Source organism: Tachysurus vachellii, chromosome 19 (assembly GCF_030014155.1).
Source record: "Tachysurus vachellii isolate PV-2020 chromosome 19, HZAU_Pvac_v1, whole genome shotgun sequence".
NCBI lineage: Eukaryota > Metazoa > Chordata > Actinopteri > Siluriformes > Bagridae > Tachysurus > Tachysurus vachellii.
This window is the reverse complement of record NC_083478.1, coordinates 12776859-12792521: the sequence shown is the minus strand read 5'-3', so window position 1 is coordinate 12792521 and position 15663 is coordinate 12776859. Positions and strand designations below refer to the sequence as shown.

General features: G+C 37.8%; 1 protein-coding gene across 1 annotated transcript in view; it reads left to right on the top strand.

Moving 5' to 3' along the window:
• Positions 1-4970: 4970 nt before the first annotated feature.
• The window catches only part of sulf2b (sulfatase 2b), a 128061-nt gene continuing 117368 nt past the window's right edge, over positions 4971-15663 (top strand). The window contains exon 1 of the mRNA XM_060894105.1: positions 4971-5460. The gene's annotated coding sequence lies outside the window, so the exon portion shown is untranslated. The remainder of the gene's footprint in view (positions 5461-15663) is intronic.

Sequence of the window (15663 nt, the reverse complement as noted above, 5' to 3'; positions counted from 1 at the left end):
ATAAAATAAAAAATATAATATAACAAGTGATTTTTTTTTTACAGAAAACCTTTATTAGAATATTTTTCGTCTGTTACAACAACAAGCCCTTGCAGTCTACTTGGTAGTACCTCTGAGGCGGTACAGGCTTTGTCTTCATCAGCTCTGTAATTTGTTGAGTGAATATAATTCTTCATTATGGATATAGCAGAGTTTCGGGAGAACATGCTCTTGCCTAGGGCTGCCAGGCCTGAGCCTCTATTATGTCTTGGCACAAGAGTCATTTATTATGATTAGGATGCTGTTAAGTGAAGGCCTGGCAAGATAGGAAGATCGAAAAAAAGAGGAAAAAGCAGAGAAAGAGAGCAACAATGGGAAAGGTGTCTAATACATATAGGATGATAAAAAAAAACAACGCCATGCCTTTAAGGACACAACTCTGGTCCAATGGACTAGAACCAGTGGGATTGACCAGAACCTCCTCCATCACTTATTGTCTTATGGGACAGAGTTGGAATAACAATCAGGGGTACCTATAATACAGAGGGTTTTTTGTATTGTGACTAATATACAATATTAATAAAAACTAATAAGAATAATAACAACTAATATGGACTCCTTTTTACCAAAAGACAAAAAATGGAATTTGTCCCTGTTTTGTTGTGTCCATGTTCAGCATTGAATTTCTTTGTCATGTCACTCCACAGTGATGGTTAATAGCTCATATGAAAATAGACATTCATAAATGCATTTATGCTATTTATTTATATTCATATAAAGGTTAATGAATTTCTGGCTTCTGAGATGCCACAAGTGAGAGCTTTAAGCACAAAAATTCTATTTAAGGTTATCGGAACAGAGGTAAAAGCATTTCACACTGAAAGCCAACCGAAACCTTACTAATTTTATATCAGACTTGTGTTAGACAGAATTTATATCAGACTATATCAGAAAATAATTAATTTGTTTATACTGATTGAAAAAAGGTCTGGAAAGAGGATTTCCATTTCAGTAGAGCAATTTCTAGTACAAACTTCTAGTGCATTTTGAATGTAATCTCCATATCAAATGTGACTGTGTTGAAATGAGTAATGCCATGAGTTTATGCCAGCAATGCACTCTTAAAGAGAATGTGGGAGCTTTCTTAAGCTAACCAGCATGTAGTCGATGACGGATAAGTGCAACCTTTCTTTTCCTGTGGTCTCAAATTCTCACAGGGAAAGAACTGAAGAAACTTTTTCTATTGTACTTAGAGTGGGTGGGGAAATTTTAGATCCTCAACTTCATACTACCTGGTATTTAGCGGTATTTATTTAAAGGTTTGTTTTATTGGTGCTATTATTAAAAACATCTGGGCATCTTGGAATGTTGGCATTTGAGTCTTCATTAGGGTACTGAATATTTTATTTAAAAAAATATTAAAATGTAAAATGTTCATTTTGAACAGAATTCTTTATCTGTGCTTATATCTCCTGTTTTTAACCCTTTCTTTTTTAACAAGTTTTCCTTTTTAGTATAGACATATTGAGCCCTTGCACCTTTCATTCATTTTCTACCGCTTATCCGAACTACCTCGGGTCACGGGGAGCCTGTGCCTATCTCAGGCGTCATTGGGCATCAAGGCAGGATACACCCTGGATGGAGTGCCAACCCATTGCAGGGCACACACACACACACACACTCTCATTCACTCACGCAATCACACACTACGGACAATTTTTCCAGAGATGCCAATCAACCTACCATGCATGTCTTTGGACCAGGGGAGGAAACCAGAGTACCCGGAGGAAACCCCTGAGGCACGGGGAGAACATGCAAACTCCACACACACAAGGCGGAGGCAGGAATCGAACCCCCAACCCTGGAAGTGTGAGGCAAACGTGCTAACCAGTAAGCCACCGTGCCTCCTGCCCTTGCAACTAATGAATATTTTTTAAAACCAAATAATTTGGGCTTAAAATTTGTAAATCTTATTAACATCCAGATGTCTTTTACAATCCTTTGAATCTGACAAGATGGGTTATAAGAGAATAAAAGCATCATGCCTCCTGGCCCATTTTCCCCAAGTTTATCTGCATCATGCTTTGGGGTAAGCTGCTGCTATCGCTGTCTCTGTCCTTTTCTTCCACATCTTTCCCTGACAACTAGAATTCTTGATGTTTTATTCCTGACTTAGTTTTGCTTGAAAAATAAAACCCTTGCAGGCCATGAATAACCTTAAGGCTTTTTGGACAAACAGCATGCATCATGCATTCTCTCACATGGCCCTTTGCTGTTTCTCTCCCACACACACTCACTATTCAATTTAGACATGCTTTACTTTTTTGCTAACTTTACTTTTAGAATCTGTATCATATATACACACACAAGGGAATGCATGTACCCACACACACAATACATTCATATACATAAGTGATTAAGCTAGTTTACTTTGTTATGACTAAATTTCTATATAATGACAAATAAATTGATCTTAGGCTGTATTCAGAATTAGTGATGTATGTTCCAAAGATACTTCAATATTTACATGGGAAAAGTGCTCTGAATTGGGTTAGATGGTGGCACAGTCAGTAGCTCTGCCACCTCAGAGCTGCACTGCCCCCAGTTTGATCGGGCTAATGTCTGTGCACAGTTCCTGCTCATGTGCTCCCTGCAGACACATTAAAGTCCTCATAAATATCTAGTTTCCTTCCATGTTCCAAACACATGCCGGTTGGTGGATTATATAAGGCAAATTGTCCCTAGATATGAATAAGTGTGTGAATGTGTGTATGGTTCTTGGCGATAAACTGATGTACCATTCAGGGTGTCTTTCTGTAGCTCTGACTCCACTGCAACCCTGATTGCGTTGACAGTGAGTGAGTGAGCTGTATTTGGACTCATCCTATACAGGTGCTTGAGACAAGTTTCTATATAGCTTCTTCAGATTATTAAAATTTCATGTTTGTAGTTCATACCTCTGAGGTTGATTTTTACTTTAATAGAGTTTCCAGGACATGGAAAACACGGAAACACTGCCAAACACACACAACACAAATTCTAAAATATAAAACTGAATATGTCATTGTACGGGGGGGGGCACGGTGGCTTAGTGGTTAGCACGTTCGCCTCACACTTCCAGGGTTGGGGGTTCGATTCCCGCCTCCGCCTTGTGTGTGTGGAGTTTGCATGTTCTCCCTATGCCTCGGGGGTTTCCTCCGGGTACTCCGGTTTCATCCCCCGGTCCAAAGACATGCATGGTAGGTTGATTGGCATCTCTGGAAAAATTGTCCGTAGTGTGTGAGTGAATGAGAGTGTGTGTGTGCCCTGTGATGGGTTGGCACTCCGTCCAGGATGTATCCTGCCTTGATGCCCGATGACGCCTGAGATAGGCACAGGCTCCCCATGAACGGAGGTAGTTCGGATAAGCGGTAGAAGATGAACGAATGAATGAATGTCATTGTACAGTTGTAAATAGTAACTTAAATTTCAGCTTAAAGTGTGTGGTAGCATAGTGGGCTAGTGATTGGATGGTTGTGAGTTTGAATACCATGGCAACCAAGCTGCTATCACTGGGCCCCCGGGGCAAGGCCTTTAACTCAAACTGGGTCCTTAAACCTACATTTAAGTGTATTCACATTTATAGCATTTAGCAGATGCCCTTATCCAGACTTACATTTTATCTCATTTTTATACAACTAAGCAGTTGAGGGTTAAGGGCCTTATCTTGCTCAGGGCCCCAGCAGTGGCAGCTTGGTGGACGTAGGAATCGAACTCACAACCTTCCGATTGGAATTAACACCTTAACCACTAGGCTACCACATTCCTCCAAATCAGGTGAACTTTGTAAGAATTACAAAACTTTTAAGGGAGCATCAGTAACTGGACAAACTGACTAGTCATAAATAAAATTCAATGCCTTTGTTAAGTCTGAAACCAACTGACATCACCAGATGCTGGGTTTCTTGCATGGTGATGCTCTAACAGACCTTTACCGTAGCTGTCTTAAGTTCCTGCTTGTTCTTTTGTTGACATTTACTTTAGTTTTGCTTCAAGTTTTGCCTGTAATTCCTGCACCGTTCATCAAATTTGGAAATTAAAAATGAAGTCTATACTTTAGGCGAATTTATCAATTATCCAAATACACTTTGAGAGACAGATAAAAATATCAATTACTGTCAGTGTCCAAATATTTATGGACCTTGCTGTATAGTCGACATACTCAGAAGCACTCTGCTTATACAGCTGATGATGGAATTTTTCTGAAACATTCTGTTTCACTGCCAATGATCAGGCAAATAAATAAAGAATATAATATACAATACATAGCTCTGTAGAAAAGCCCCATAAACCTCCACATATTGGCACCCATACATACATATAATGTGCATGTGGCAGCTGGTGGAAACCCATGGTGCATTAACACAGAGTGGGAGGGGGCAGGGTGCATACGAGCCCACACATACACACACACAGATGGACAGAGCAGACATATGAAAAGATAAGGGATGTCTGCAGATGGGAAGGGAAATCAAGTGTCAATACACTGCATAAATGCATTTTTGTATAGTTTAATCTTGGCAAATGTATGTATACATTGCCATGTATATGAAGTGTATATGTGTGCATCGTAACATCATTGTGACTATAAGTGAATTTATAGGATTGTGGTTCTGAGCATGTAATGATAGCTGTAGTTGTCTTATATGTATGTATGGCACTGGGATATCACTGGAATAGCTATTAATACAGCAGAAGGGTATTAATAAAGTCAACTCTCATGATCTCTCTCTCTCTCTCTCTCTCTCTCTCTCTCTGTCTGTGTCTGTGTCTGTGTCTGTGTGTGCCTCCCATTTGTTCACTTGCTGTGTTTCTCTTTTCGAGGCAGGCTCCGCCTGTGGTGCTCTCAGAGTGTGTTGTGTGTTCAGATTGGGCACTGGCAGGGAGTACGGCCCCCCTCTCTTCTTTGCCACTGCCTCTCCAGCACTGTGCAAGTGTGTAAGAAAGGCAAAGAGAGAGGCATGTTTCAACAGATGGCTCTTGGTGTCCCAGTTCAGCCAGCGCTTCCACCCTTAAACCTGTCCTGTCTAAGAGAGAGGAAGATAACAAGAGAGAAAAAGAGACAGGGAGAGAGAAGGAGGGAGTCAGTTTAGCTTAGGAAAGTGAAACTGCTTAGAAAAGGACTCCAGCTTTTCAGTTTTCTGTGTCTGAAAACTTTTTTTTCTCCAACCTGTCTCTCATTCACTGCTTTCATGACAGGCGTCTTTTACAGAGTTTTATTCAGTTAAGTGGGAGTTCACCAAAGAAGATAGATAGTGGGAGGGAGAGAGAGAGAAAGCAAGAGAGAGAAGGAGAACACAGGAGAGAAGTGTGGCGTGACTGGGAAGTTGCTTAGTGTTGCTCCCTCAGCTTTGGGGGTTCCTCTGCAAGACATAAGGAACAAAAAGCACCACCTGCTCCCTCTCCAGCAGTTTCCATTGGACCTGCAGTCTGGTGTGTGAGGTAGGCTCATGTGACATGCCCTACTTTCTCCCTCTCTCTCTCTCTCTCTCTCTCTCTCTCTCTCTCTCGTATGTATTCTCCTCTGTATGTATCAGTCTCCTGCACTTGTGTTTCTAACAGAGCCCAACAGTAATTGTTAACACAGCACGCTTTTCTAATGCTCAGCTCTCATAGGCTTGTATCTCTTCCTTTCCTTTTCTCTTTCTCAAACAAGTGTGTATGTGATGGCATGTGGCTGAGTTAACTGACAGGGCCTATTGGTGTGGGAATGGGAGGGTCACACAATTATCATCAGGCAAAACTCATTGGATGTTGCAGGAAAATCAGATTTTGACTCAATTTCTATTTTGGACTATTACAACATTTGAAACTTTAAGAAACTGTCAACATACTGCACTATAATGACTTGTAAATGCTTTCATTTACTTTAGTATCAGACACTGATTACCAAGACACTGATTACCAAGACACCCTAGTCCTCACTGCTCTCACACCAACACATCATCATCATCATCATCATCATCATCATCATCATCATCAATATCAAAACAAAGAAAAGCACTTATACAAATATTGCAGCAGACTAAATATGCAATATTTGAATACAAATGTAAGGATAAGACAAGAGAAAATGATGTGGGTTATGAGGATCATCAAAGTAATGTGAATGGTGTCTCAGTGGAGTTGGGCTGGAATCTTTAAACGCAGATTTTTAAGGGATAACCAGACATTTAAAATACTAGAACTGTTATTTGGGAAGATGATGACAAATAAGAAACATATTTCAGTTTATATAGGTCAAAATATTTTTAAAAAATCACCATGTATAAGTTTTTTCCCCAAACTGATACACATATAGAAGGCCCATGCAGTAGATAGAGGAAACTGTGTGTGTGTGTGTGTGTGTGTGTGTGTGTGTGTGTGTGTGTGTGTGTGTGTGTGTGTGTGTGTGTGTGATTTTATCTTTTTTATCTTTACATTTTGAGTGACATATTTACTTTACTGCAATAATCAAGGCTAATGTTTACAGTTAATTACTAATTTCCCACAGATCAGCAGTTTGGGGGTGACTGAGGTTTGATTTGCCATGGAGTAAACTCAACATAAGGCTGCTTTAGTCTCTGTCATAAGCAGAAACACATGACCCCTTGAACTATCTTATCAGGTTACATTTTATTTATTTAGCAATTTTATACTTGTGAGGTTTGTGTGGGTGGCACATTGACTGTTCAAAAAATGACTGCATAAGCAAGAACCTAAATGCTTGGTCATCAGAAAAAAGTGAGTACACAATTTAGACTGTGGTGTTGTACATAACGGAGTGGACTGCTTATGAAAATTGAAAATTTGTATGAACAAAGGTGTTAATTGCAGGCTAATTAAATGACACACTAAAATTAGATTTTCTGTTGTTTTAATTGTACCGAACCATTAAACAGTTTGGTACACTGTATTTTAAGTGTGGAGTTAATACATTTGTACAACATCACTAAAGGTCTAGTATTACACAGCACAGAGAGCAGGTTATGAATTTCAGGAAAGATCAATTAACTGATTCCTGTTTATTCATTTATCAAATATATACCATTTGAAATACTGGATTTGAAATTAATTTGAATTTAAATAGTTTACTAAAGTGTAATTTCTCTCTTCTCTTTTCTTCTTCCTTATCCATACTGGTCTACCTAGATGAATAATGGCAGAACTCAAAAAATCAGTTCACTAATGCTCTGTAACAAAACCTTCATGAATTTTCTGTGTTGTTTCGTGATGAATTCCAGTACAAATGTCCACAATTACCAAAATATACTATTACCAAATATAGTAATTACAAGACATTTTGTTTAAAATCTGTACATGTCCACTGAGTTTCTCACAACCTTCAGCTCAAAAAAATGAAGCTGAGGTGGAAATATGTACACGCATGCCAAAGCAACCGAGCTTTTTCAGAGCAATGACTCATATATAATAAACATCATCATTCCCTTTTTTCTGTTGGTTTTTATATCTTTGTCACTCAAAATCAAAGCCACTTATGCCAAGCAGATTTTATTCAGACTTTGACCCCCAACAGTTTTCTGTGCGATGCGATGAAGCATGAAAGTTCTACACACACACACACACACACACACACACACACACACACACACACACACACACACACACACACACACAAGCATGTACATAGCTTTTTTAAACCACAAACATATCTTTTTAATTTCCTTTGTAACCCAAAGTTATACTTGCCATTACTGGATAATGGCTATTCCTTTCCTCACAGATAATGTTAGATATTAAATTATTATTATAATTATTATTATTTCCAGTGGAACCAAATCACCATTTTTTGTTGAACTCAGCAGCAGTCCCAGGCATGCAAGCTTAATTTTTAGTAACGTGCGTGTGAGTGTGTGTGGGTATGAATGGAATAAGTGTATAATTTCTGCTGTATTCAGAACGGATTAGTGTGTCTGGGTTTTTAGGTGAGTCTGAGCTCTGTGTGGTTTTCATTGAATCTTTATTAGTGTGCGGCACATTTGTGATCCGCCTGTTATAGCCCACGGGTCAAAGGAGTGTTGCAACAGGAAATCTTTAACACCTTCTACGTAGTCTGAAGTGTGATGGGTGTGTGTGTGAATAGATATTATAAGTGTTCATGTGTGCGTGTGAGAGTGAAAGCAGCCTGGAATGTAATTTGTGACTAAGGACAATCATAACAGCCCTAACATACAACTTGTCTCCATTATAGCTTTATGGTTATGGTCCAGATAACGAGTAGATTGAAGGATAGGATTACCTCATAAATATGTGTGTGTGTGTGGGCCAAGATGGGTACAGTATATCATGCAAGTAATATGCACCAACTTTGACTCTGCAATAATACACTTTTGATGACTATGTATTTATTTATATATTTTGCATTTACATTCTTTTGCAATGCCACAAAGATTGTGTGTGTGTGTGTTTGTGTGTGTGTGTGTGTGTGTGTGTGTGTGTGTGTGTGTGTGTGTGTGTGTGTGTGTGTGGTCTCACAAGGGGATTGATTTGCATCAGATTTATACACATATTTACAGTATACACTAGGGCTCACTTTTCCCTCACTCCTCCTAACTCGATTCTCTCAGTCCTGCCTACTCTTGATTGCTCTATTTATCAGCCGCCTGCACATCCATCCATCTATTTATACATCCATCCACATTCACGCTTTTCGATTCATGCCTCTCCTGTTAGGGAGCTGTGCAAATCTTGACCTAAATGACCTTTTGACAACACAGCTGCTATACATCATACACTAAACTATGGTGTGATACTAAATAGTGTAGGGGTGGAAATAAAAGCTGGATATAATGGATATAATATTTTTTGCTCAGCAGAACATTTTCATAAATTTCTAATTTATCTGGTTATTGAGTTTTATGAGTTTTAATGTAATTAAAACACGGTGAAACAAATCATTATTGAAGCATTTTTAATCGATTTCTGTCACATGTTCCTAAAATTAAAGTTACAGTCTCACCTGTTACATACATATTAAATGTTATAATAAAGTGGTCTATAAGCTGGGCTCCTAAATTCCCTTCCTCTTTCTCTTCTGTTTAACAAGTGAAGCAGGGCTGAGCTCACTGCCAACACTCAGGGTCACCTGGGTAGAAAGAAACAGGCTTGATCTGGTACTTAAATTAAGGAAAAAGACCTGCTCACTCACTCTTTTGATTGCTATGAAAAGAACAGCAGGGAGCTCAGTCTTCTGACTCAGGATCACTTCACCCTTCTAATAGTGTGTTTGCTAATCAGCAGGAGTTTGTGTCTGCATGTTTCCTGTAAGTCATCAACACATTATGTGGCCGTGTGCTCTGATTGACATGTCCTCTTAGTGAACAAACAGAATGTGAGTTGCTATGAAATGACTGTAATGCTGAACTTTTATACATGCATGAGTGACTTGTACAGGAGGATTGGTGTAAGTGGCAGGATATGTATGTAGATTTGTACCTGCATACAAATAGTGTTTATTTCATTTCATACACACATAAAGAATGTTATTTTTTTCTTCAAATTATTTACATTCACTGATTGTACATTACTGAAACCGAACTCTTCAGACTTGCATCCTTTGGACAGACATTTTCACACGCTGACAAATACGGATTAGATTCAGTAAAGGATGTTGTGTTTTTACTGTGGTTTGTGCGTCATCCACGGGAAACACACTCATCAAAATCATATCTTACATGTTGTTACAAGAGTCTTTTTCTTCAGAAAAAATACGACACCGAATTCTGAAGTGGGGAAAATAAACCACTGCTTACACTGGAGTGTTAATAACTGTGTGCACTTCCTCTCTCTCTCAAACACACACACACACACACACACACACACACACACACACACACACACACACAGTGTAACTCTCTAATTATCTAATCTATTTATTATTATAATATATCTAATTATAAATATCAGTATATTTACAAATGTATTATTACTAAGTTACACAAGTTTCAGTTGATAAGCTTGAGATTTGTTTCAGTCCCAAACCAGAAGAGTTTTTTATTTCTTTGGAGTGTTAAGACACAGTAGAGCCGTGATTTGGAAAATGTTCCCTCCAACGTGTTCCCCAGCCTTACAGAATTCTGCACTAATTACATGTCATACTGCATAAAATTTCACAAAACATGTCTGTTGTTCATCATTTTATTGAGCGAGCGGATTTGCATGTGCTTTCCAAAGGGAATATGAAAGCAATCAAAAGCACAAATGAAAGGAAGAAAGAAAGTTGGACATGAAATATGTGTTTCATGGACAGATTGTTGATGTACTTGATGAGATTTCTTCCTCTTGAACTCATACACATTTTCTTGAGATTCTGCTTCTTAAAAAACATGTTTACACACAACCTGCTGCACAAAACACCCTGATTACATGCAGAGGAAGATGGATTTGCGCACATTCAAGGTTTTATCTGACAAAACAGTAGGCGGAACATAGTTGAGACATGAAGAGTCACTAATTAGACAGATTTTTTATTTCAACATTATTTATTATTGGGAAAAGGATTTTGCCTGTTTGAACCCCTGACCCACAATTCCTCCATGCCCGTGAGATGACAGCATGGTTCTAACTAGCAGGCCAATATAAACATTTTCAGTATGTTTTATCACTTGGGGCTTGGCCTTAAGCCACTGCTCAATGAGACATATTCACAAGAGCTGAAGGAATGCCAGACACACACACACACACACACACACACACACACACACACACACACACACACACACACACACACACACACACACACACACACACACACACAACGGGGGAAAGGTTAGGGTCAGCCCATTTAACATACAAATGGTTGAATATGTTTGTGCTGTCTCTGGTGTGTGTGTGTGTGTGTGTGTGTGTGTGTGTGTGTGTGTGTGTGTGTGTGTGTGTGTGTAATGTATATCGTGAGATCCCCATGAGTATATATTTTTTTTACAATCAAAACTGCAGTATTTATTAAAAGTCAGACACAGTATTAAGTAGCTGCATTAAGCATTACGCCAGCTGATGGTCCTATTGGTACTATTACAAAGTAATAGTAAGAGACACAGCCAAAAGTATGTGGACACCATCAAAGTAGGCCATTAAAGTTAGAAGCATTCTATACAATGTCTTTGTTTTTCCCTTCACTGGAATTAAACATGTTAATGGGCTAACATGGGCTAAACATGTTACATCAAGACAATCCCCTGTGCACAAAGCGAGGTCCATTAAGACTCAGAAAACAAACATGAGCATGGGTAAGTCATTGTTTAATGTTTAATGTTTAACTCACTCACTCTCACTCACTCTCACTCACTCATTTTCTACCGTTTATCCGAACTACCTCGGGTCACTATCTCAGGCGTCATCAGGCATTAAGGCAGGATACACCCTGGACAAAGTGCCAACCCATCGCAGGGCACACACACACTCTCATTCACTCACACACTACGGAAAATTTTCCAGAGATGCCAATCAACCTACCATGCGTGTTTTTGGACCGGGGGATGAAACCGGAGTACCCGGAGGAAACCCACGAGGCACGGGGAGAACATGCAAACTCCACACACACAAGGCGGAGGCGGGAATCGAACCCCCAACCCTGGAGGTGTGAGGCGAACGTGCTAACCACTAAGCCACCGTGCTTTAAGTAATTAATACACAAGGGTATATGAAATTATTATGTGAACAAAAGCTAATTAGATGGATCAGAATCTCTTAATTTATGGGAAAACAATAGCCAAATGCATCTTGGTGGTACATTAGCGAGAACACATAAGTAATATTGGAAAAAAACAGTAATATATCCTGCCTCCAAATCTGTCCTCAAACTACCACATCCAATTCAGAACAGCAGAGGTGACATTGCACAGTTGTTAGAAAATAATTAACTTCTTTTATCTATATCAAAATATTTATTCTATATCAATAATCAATATCATAGAATAATGTTAGTACATAGATGATTTTAATCGTATGAATATATATAAAGTCTGATGTGATCTAATTTAAAATAAAAAAATGAGTTTGTTTAGCAATAGAATGTGAGTTTTTTTTTTTATTATGTGCTCATTTACATGTTTTTCTTTGTGCTATTTTAACTTGAGAACCTAATAAACAAAGTTTATTCTAAAATAATGTGTTAGTGTCTAGCCATTAAGATCGAATCCCTTCAATCAGCAACATGTTAGTTAAGTATCAACCCCAATAACCCTAAGCATTCAGACACTTATAGACAGACTATAAGTGATTCTTCTGCAGCACATCACACTTCTTAACACGCAGATTTGTTAGCTGGTGTCAGAGGAATTGTAGAGGGGGAATTAGGATCGTCGTCAAATATCAGGTCATGGCAGAAGAGGACATCGTTCTTGCCGAAGCCAAGCTTGTACTGCCAAATGTACATTTTAGTGTGGGGTTGTAGAGACAGGGACAGACATTCTTTTGTCTCAGTTGCTTCTTCCCAAGTTCAGTACATCTTGGCAAATTGAGTATGTACTTGCATTGGGGTCTTGGTTAAGGTTTTGTGGTACTGGATCCCCTATTCATCTTTTGGATTGAGCAAGTAGGAGTAATGCTTTGTGCCCCAGTAGTATAGGCCATCCTTGCAGTTTGGATGTGTCTGTGTGTGTGTGTGTGTGTGTATTTGCATTTCTTCAGAATATTGGAGTTACTTAATAAAAACAAACACACACACACACATAATTACATGTTGTGTTTCTTCAGAAGTGACTAGCAGTATTATGAAGTAACTGCAATTTGCTTGCTTAGAAGAATACTTTCTTCTTCATTATAAAAAAAGTTTGTCTATACACCCATAGACACCCATGTGTGTTTGTCAGACACACACCCATTACCATGATGTATGTGTATATATATATATATATATAAATGTGTATATATATATATATATATATATATATATATATAAATGTGTGTGTGTTAAATAATATTTATTAAATAGCGGCAATAAGAATGCTATCAGTTGATGGTTGTCAGAGTAATAGTAACATACACACTGTATAGCCGAAAGAATGTGGACACCACATTCCATTGTACATCTACAGTTCTACAAAAAATCTTTGTGCAGTATCGGAATAATATTTCCCTATACTCGAATTAAAGGGCTAAAAAAGTGTTACATCAACTTAATAAATTTATTACTACAGTCTAGATGTGTCTAAGGCATTTCTTTAAACAAAATCTGATCAGCTAACGTTGTTGTTTCTGACTTTAGTATCCTTTTCATAAAAACAACAATAGCTCATGGCCATTAAACACAACTTGTGTGAATGGGTGTAAAACTTGTAGTGTTGTCTGATTGTCAATGTGAGAGAGACGTGTAAGATCAGTGTCTTATCAGTGATTCGCCTAACAAGTCACATTATATGCACACACGTCTGCTGGGATTACAAGCAACAGATAGTTTAATAGGTATTCCCACACTGATAATGAATGATATTAAATGATAACGAAGACAGAAAATAAGGGCAGAATTTAGAAAAAAATTCAAACCAGAAAGAACAGGGTTTTAGGGTTTTAACTCTACCCAGATTGCAAACAGAAATTCTGATACCAACAAAAGAAAGAAAGAGAGAAAGAGCTTTAATGCCATAATCATATACCTCAGAAAACAAACATGACCATGTGTAAGGCATTGTTTAATGTTTGATAAAGAAGTAATGAATACACAATTGTATACAAAATTATTACATGAACATAAGCTAATTAGATTTATCAGTATCTCTTGATTTAGGGAAAATAATAGCCAAAGGCTTCTTGGTGGTACATTGACGGGGACACATAAGTAATATTGGTTCTGAAAAATCAGTTTGTATTCCTACTGATTTGGTTAATTTATGCCTGCACTTATATCCTGCCTCCAAACAAATCCTGAAAAATAAATAAATAAATAAATAAATAAATAAATAATAATTATTATTAGTATTAGTATTAGTATTATTAGTATTATTATTAGAAAATATGGATATAATAAATATTAATTATATACATTACTGTAGTTTGTTTGAAAATAATTAACAGCTAAGATCAGAGCGAACAATCTAATAATTCTCATCTACACCACAGAAATCAACGCCTTTGGCTTTGGACTTTAAGAGGATCCCTGCCTTCTTTTTTCTGAAAAATGAACAAATTGAATGTTTGTCATCAAAAGTATAATAAATTGTTACACATTTTATGTAGACAATAAGCAATAATTAATACAGTAAGCAATTAATAAGAAATAAAAATAAGTAACAATATTTAATTAAAAGTGAAATAAAGTGAAATATCTATCTATCTATCTATCTATCTATCTATCTATCTATCTATCTATCTATCTATCTATCTATCTATCTATCTTTTACTTCCTTTTCATTATCTTTCTTCAAAGGAAGAATATTCAGAATTCTGCACTTACTTCTACAGAGTATTTCTTCAGAATACTGCAGTTACTTCTGAAGAAACACACAACATATAATAATGTGTTTGCGTTTCTTTAGAATATTGCAGTTACTTACAGTAATAAATGCAAACACACACAAACACAGACCTTATTATATGTCATGTGTTTCTTCAGAAGTAACTGCAGAATTTTTTCTTTTACACACCTATTTCTCTTGATCTTGGCTTTAGCCATCCTCATCCACTTATCTTACGGAAGAAGTGAATGACTTCTACGTGTTTGTTCATTCACATGTGAATGCTGTGCAGGGTCATGACATGCCATTATGGCTCTTTCTTACTTATAATCCTCATTTAGGGACCATATCCTAATCCCTACAGAGACAATGATCTGAACACACTGTGGAATGCCAGTAGAACATCAATTCCTACAGTCAATCCTACAGTTTATAGTGAACTAATGGCCACTAAAATACAACTTGTATAAATGGGTATAAAACTTGTGGGACTGTTGTGTGCTTGACAAAGTGAGGGAGACAGAGAGAAAGTGAGTGCAAAAAACAGTGCCATATCAGTGATTCACCTAATAAGTCATATTACTGTAAATGCAAACACATCAGATATGCACTACAGCAAGTATTACCACAGTGAACTCATTATATACGTGCAGACGTCCATAAGGATTTCTTTAAGCAACAAAGAGCTGTTAAAATCATTGTCCCTTTTTTGTATATATTTCTAAACAGTATATGAAAAATACTGTATATTTTGAAAAGTGAAATATAGAATGTGTAAATTTCGCTACCTCACATTTTTTTATATTTTAATATAAAAAAATGCTTATGCAAACTACCTCAGGTCACAGGGAGCCTGTGCCTATCTCAGGCGTCATCGGGCATCAAGGCAGGATACACCCTGGACGGAGTGCCAACCCATCGCAGGGCACACACACACTCTCATTCACTCACACAATCACACACTAGGGACAATTCTCCAGAGATGCCAATCAACCTGCCATGCATGTCTTTGGACCGGGGGAGGAAACCGGAGTACCCGGAGGAAACCCCCGAGGCACGGGGAGAACATGCAAACTCCACACACACAAGGTGGAGGCGGGAATCGAACCCCGACCCTGGAGGTGTGAGGCGAACGTGCTAACCACTAAGCCACCGTGCCCCCATCCTGAATACATTTAGTGATCAAATGTAATTTCCCAAATCATTAGTAATAATACATAAAACATGAAGTTTCATATATGATAACAAATAA